Source organism: Petromyzon marinus, chromosome 1, assembly GCF_048934315.1.
Source record: "Petromyzon marinus isolate PM22_M1 ecotype Great Lakes invasive population chromosome 1, UKy_Petmar_22M1.pri1.0, whole genome shotgun sequence".
Taxonomy (NCBI): Eukaryota; Metazoa; Chordata; class Hyperoartia; order Petromyzontiformes; family Petromyzontidae; genus Petromyzon; species Petromyzon marinus.
In genome coordinates this window covers 31,092,084-31,098,299 of record NC_133667.1, presented here as the reverse complement: position 1 = coordinate 31,098,299, position 6,216 = coordinate 31,092,084, and the positions used below count along the sequence as shown (strand labels likewise).

General features: G+C 43.9%; 1 long non-coding RNA gene across 1 annotated transcript; it reads left to right on the top strand.

Moving 5' to 3' along the window:
• The first annotated feature begins 3,151 nt into the window (after positions 1-3,151).
• Positions 3,152-6,216, top strand: LOC142924563 (uncharacterized). Its single transcript, XR_012941675.1, has 2 exons — positions 3,152-4,329; positions 5,089-6,216. It is a non-coding gene; the product is annotated as an uncharacterized LOC142924563 (long non-coding RNA).

Genomic DNA, 6,216 nt, shown 5'->3' with positions numbered 1-6,216 from the left:
ATGCAAACTCTAGACCTTGTCCTAATCTTAACCCAACCCAAGCTGTAACCCTGTGCTCACCCTCATATAAACCCATGTTAAAACCCTATTCATACCCGATTCCTCACCTCAACCCAAAGCCTCAGGTTAATCCTATTCGTTATACCCTACATTCGTGGTTCCCACCCTGTGGTCCGAACAGGCTGTGGGAAGTGGTCCACGGAACTGCTCGATTTTTTTCCTACTTCACAAAGCACCGTTTTTTTCTTTTTTACTGGCCACTGTACAACTATTTCGATTGTATCGCGACTCGTACACACAAATTGGCGATTGACTGAATCTGCTCATTTGCTGGCATTGGTTTACTGACGTTATAACACCTCATATTATCACGGTTGGCTACGTACCATGCGAAATAAGTTCAACATACATGCATATTTGCATGGTGGTCCACCAAACTAACCCCAGCACAGAATCATATTCTTACCCTCTCAAAACCAGGGCAAAGATCCCCCGTGTGGCCTTTAACAGACTGTTGGGGCAAGTGCTGTTAGCGAGCACCTATAAAGGCTGGCACTTGTGGCACACGAGGGGGTGTGGTTGCTATTGCCAATAAACTGCAACTTGAATCACTACCTATGAGATCTTCACTCAAAACTGCTCTAGAGGAGTTGTACACCCCTAGCTGCCACTGCCATTCAGTGGCCTAAAATAAAATTAAATGTTTCGCTCTGGATGACCGCTGCAAAGTATTGTCTGTATTTGATTAGTGTGCTAATCTTGAAGATGCTCCTGTTGTTGTGGAGTGACTCATGCAGCCAGCTATGGCTCTAGGGTTTGGTGTTACATGTTATTTAAGTAGTTTATTGTTAAAAATTCGGTCACAGTCCCTATGATCACTGTTACATTGCATTTATGGCTTTATTTTGGTGATTTCAAATAGTTTTTTGGTTTGGCCATGTTTGTTTGTTGTAGTACGGAGTTAGACTGATGGCCTTAATCTAAGTTGTCTTGTGGTTGTTGTTGTTGTTTGACTTGCATCCCACTGGGATTTTTGCACACAGCGTTGGTGTACGGTGCTTTTCAGGAATATTTTGCTGTTTTTTCCTGGATTTTCTGTTTGCACAGTCACATAGTCACTTTAAGATGTTTTCTTGTTCATGTTTTTGTTTGTTGCGGTTGCACCCGATTCAAGAGCCGAATGGCTCACAGGGCTATACCAAATAAATGAAACTGAAAAACTATTTGTAAGCGACAGGAAAAACTGATCAAAACGATGCTGCTAATCATGTCACGTTTTTTGTCGACTATGGATTACTTGATAGATAAAGTTGTTTATATATAGATATCATGTTACATCTGGAAGACTTAATTGAAAACGACATTTCGTGTGAATTTTCTCTCGTCGTTAAGTAGATGGCCTTGCTGGGGGTTCGATTCGATGCGAACTTTCACCTATATTCTTGGTTCTTTCGGTAAAGTCACGTAGAAGGGAAACACGTGACTTTACCGAAAGAACCAAGAATATAGGTGAAAGTTCGCATCGAATCAAACCCCCAGTAAGGACATCTACTTTGCTTATTCGTATTTGGTTTGAATAAAACCCGTGCCAATGATGATGATTGCTTGTGTTGCAGTCGAAACGTCGTGAGAATATTATTGTTTTATATTTTTATTACTTTATTGTTTCCCTTCTACGTGACTTTACCGAAAGAAACAAGAATATGAATCCCTGCAGTCACGAAAGCTTTAAATCAAAATTGAACTTTCACCTGTTTGGGATTGCGGGATCGAGACAAGGCGATATCCAGCTACTGGCCGTGCGAGAAGACCGCCGTCTGCAGATCGATTCCAACGGAATCGAACGTCTTGTCCCTGCGCCTCCGTCGTTCATGCACGGGGCGCGTAGGTTTGCAGCGCCCCCTGCATGAAAACGACGGGAAGTGCAGCCTTCATCATATTCATCACAGGTACAGTTGGGCGTTTATATTCTTAATGCCCAATACTGAACAAGGCTATGGTACTCGAGTTATCGCTATTTAACATACGTATAAGTGACTTGCCGTGTACGTCATCTCGCAAATGTATATACGAAGACGACATAGCCCTTGTTGCAAAGGGCGTGCACCTCAAAAAACATTGCGAATACTGCACTAACAACTTCTATTGGAGGCATATTTCCGTCCGTCGAAGGGGCACGTTTGTAGGTCATGTTCTACTATTACTACTACATTGTTCATGGTATTCGTACGTTGTGAATAAACTAATTTAATTAGTTTTGTCAACGAAATCTCCATCGCCGCTGCACGATCATCACCCACCTCATTCATCCTTAAAGTGCGCCCCCTATCGTCCACAGAACATAATAGCTCTAAATCAGTGTTCTTGAACCTCACTACGCCATCAAATCTCACTTCGCTTTAAGCCCATCTTCAATTCACAATCAAAATCTTTATTTAGACTTAAGGAATCCGATGACATACGGAGCTCTTTTTCACAGATTTCCAGTATGGGCAGAACAGTAAGTTTTAATTTGCTTACCCAATGACCCTTTATGGCTAGCTTACTAACTGTAGTGTAGTATCAGAATGTACGTCCTATTGTGTTTACAACAGGTGTACAGAGGCAGGCGGGATGTAAGAAATCTATCCATTATTTTAACTGGCACGTTGGGGAAGATCGAATTGGTGACCTTTGGATTACAAGTCAAGTGTGCTCACCATTAACACCGTGGCAACATCATTTCTAATGGTACACAAAACTAATTTAGACATATATAGCGTCTTAATACTCTGAGCATTTCTTTGGAGCTGTACAGAAACAACTTTGAATAAACTATAATGGAGTGTATATTAAATTACAGAGACTAGCCAGAGTGGCATAAAATGAAAAAGGGTTCAAATGGAATACACGTCAAAACCAAAATATGCCATCTGGCCAGATATATACAACTAGCCTTTTGCCCGTCCAAGAACATGTGTATTGCAGTAAATCTGAAAACTTGCAAGCGAAAAGCAGACCGCGACGTGATATTCATTGCATTAATGGGTGTGCAATTTGTAAGGGTGCGGTGACACAGACCTATTTAATTTTACGGTTATAATCCCTTGTTCATCATGAGGTCCTTTTTACTTCGATGTCTCAAGTGTTACGGAGATCGCGTGACGTGAGGGTTCTGTCTTTGTAGTGAGGGTTGTAAATTTACGCCGAGGGGGGAGGAGGTGCCTCGGCTCCCCATGTCGAGTGATGTCAGCCACTAATTATTATTAATGGGGGAGGGTGCTCCATGTGGAGTGACGTCACCTGCTCATCATTATTAATGAGGGGGGCTGTTCGATTTGGAATGACATCACCTGCTCATGATTATTAATGAGGGGACATGGTCGATGTGGCGTGACGTCACGAGCGTTAAGGACAGACATTCCTGGGTGATTATAGTAGGTATACTTTCATTGACAGCCTTGCGTAGATGTCATATTCCTTTATCAGGAGTAAGTCAGAGTTGTTCACCTCGTTAGACAAAATAAACTAATGAGTCCTATACAAAACCGCAGTTGACTTCTCGCCGAGTGATTTATGATTTATCGACACCAGATGATGGGCCGAGTTAAACCCCCGACCGGGATTGATTTAGAATCACGTTACAATTCGGAGTTAAGTGCTTTAACTGACTAAATCATCACTCATCAGATTAAAGTTATTCCACTAAACCTCTCCTACACACCTGATGATGACTGCTTGTGTTGCAGTCGAAACGTGAGAATTTAAATGTTTTATTTTTTTATTATTTTATTGTTTCCCTTCAACGTGACTTTACCGAAAGAACCAAGAATATATATACTCTCCTACACACTTTGACCTGGGTCTAATCACACTGTGTGGACCCCCCGACTAAAGCTAAACTATATTTATTTTACCAGGTAAGGCCCATTGAGCTATAAAACTCTTTATTAGAAGCGACCTGGTCACAAATGATAGCTCAATGACGTGGCTTATCACGTAGAAATTTATAGCAGCCAAATACTCTAAACGCATGATTCTACATCTAACACACTAACATTGAAGCATGGGGCCCCTAAAGGCACAGGGCCCAGGGCAGTCGCCCCGATTCGTTGTACCCTAGCGACGGCTCTGCTGGGAAACTTGAGAAAGAGTTGATTTTATTCCTAAAACTGCAGCCATGAGCCACCATAGACCATACTTCAGTGACAATGTGTGGAAGGTGAATTGTGTTGTCATGTGTTACAGGGCGTTGAACTTGCCAGGTATTTTAAAAGACTCGTCATAGATGACCCCCGGTTTGAGATTCCAGTGAAGAGAAACCTGGGACTCGTCGTGTTTCGCCTCCAGGTGAGTTGCAACATCCATGCTTCTCTCATTAAGGTGTTGGCCCCTCCAAATGCAGTGGGATAATATTGGTATGAGCACTGGGTGCAATTGCATCCCCTGCACACTTGTTACGGCATTGGCTGTTTAGGAGCTACCTGGTGTGTGAATACCTGTTATCATCCTTAAAGTCTTCTTATTCGGAGATATACCATCAAACCTAAGCTTGAAATTTAAAAGAATCAATGAGATGGCTAGGTGGCTGAGGGGGTGGACACTTTTAAGAGCACTGGCTGAGCCAGTACCACGACTATAGCAGCTTCTCCGGTATATCAAGTTGAGCCTGGTCACAAAAGACTGCACAAATAAAATAAAAACTGATTGAAATTGGTTTCCACTAAACCATATTTATAGCCGAGGATTGCACATTTTTGGTTTAATGCAATGAACAATTCCATAGTGGGCCATGTAAGAAGGTGCATCCCACCCAATGAGGATAACGGGTAATTATAGAGACCTCCGAGGTAGTCTTGTGAAATCACCTCCTAGGTATCAATCCTTGATTAAGGAGTGATGCACTCTGTACGAGTGTCCTAATGGAAATATATCTGCATCTTGGGCAAATCATGATAAGCACAGTTATAACATACAGTTAAGAGAAAAGGCCAAAGCTACATCTGTAATGGCTGAAAGTGTGAGAACGTTTTTAGGCCCACATGGTCACAGCTCTTTCAGTCGTTATGCATTTTTTCTCTCTTTACTTTGAGGCTGTTCTCATTTCAGGGCCCTAACGAGATGACGGAGAAGCTACTCAAAAAGCTCAACGCATCGGGGCAGCTATTCGTGGCGTCAGCCATGGCTGGAGACAAGTTCGTCATCCGCTTCACCATCACGTCCCAGTTCACCACAGAGGCGGACCTGCTGTAGGATTGGAGCCTCGTGTCACAGGCCGTCTCGGGCCTCCTGCAGGGCTCGATGTAGAAGGGTGATGAAAGCGCTGAGGGTAAATCTGTTTAGATTTGGAAACTGGATTTGAGGGAAAAGGTGGGTCGGGAGGCTGTACCAGAATAATGGAGTCAGGGTCAGGGCCTCTGGAGACCTTGACACTGAAGGCAGATGTCCATCTATACATATAAACACCTATATTATGTGATGAACGCTGCACTTCCCGTCGTTTTCATGCAGGGGGCACGTAGGTTTGAACAACGGAGGAGCACGGACAGACGTTCGATTACGTTGGAATCGATCTGCAGAACGAGGCGATTCTGTGTTGGTTCCCAGAATCGATTCCCAGAATCGACTTGGCCCCCACCGACACGACTTTGCCATTTGTTTGGCGACAATTTCCCATTTGTGATGCCGTAAGGGCAAATTAAAGTTGCCAAAGCAAAAGGACATCAACGGAGTTGAGCTGGAATATCCTGAGTTTCTCCACGCATTGCTGACTGACCCAACTCATCCGAATCACGCTCACTTCCGCGATCACATATGATCCGACAAACGCGCGGTCTCCTTCTCCTCGATGGGAGCGAAGATCGTCGATTTGCCAGGACGAGGCCCATATGTTTTCAAGGTCCACGGCCTTGAAAACATCGAAGATCGAAGTCGAAGCACGAGAAGCTGACCGTGCACTTCAAGCGGGAGAAGAAATTCCGTTGGTCAGTATGGTGCTGAGACGTGATCGTCAGTCGGATCAATGATGATACAACGCACTAACATCAAACGAAGTCGCGATGGTCTTCGTCAACGAGCATGGTGAGCCGCCGTTCGAGCGTCATCGGGAATGCCACCACACGTCCTGCTGCTGAAGAAGGGCGTCATCATCATGCTTCTGCGGAATCTCCACTCAAAGAAAGGACTTTGCAACGGGACGCAACTGATTGTCGAGGAGCTCGCAAGATCTTTCATCAA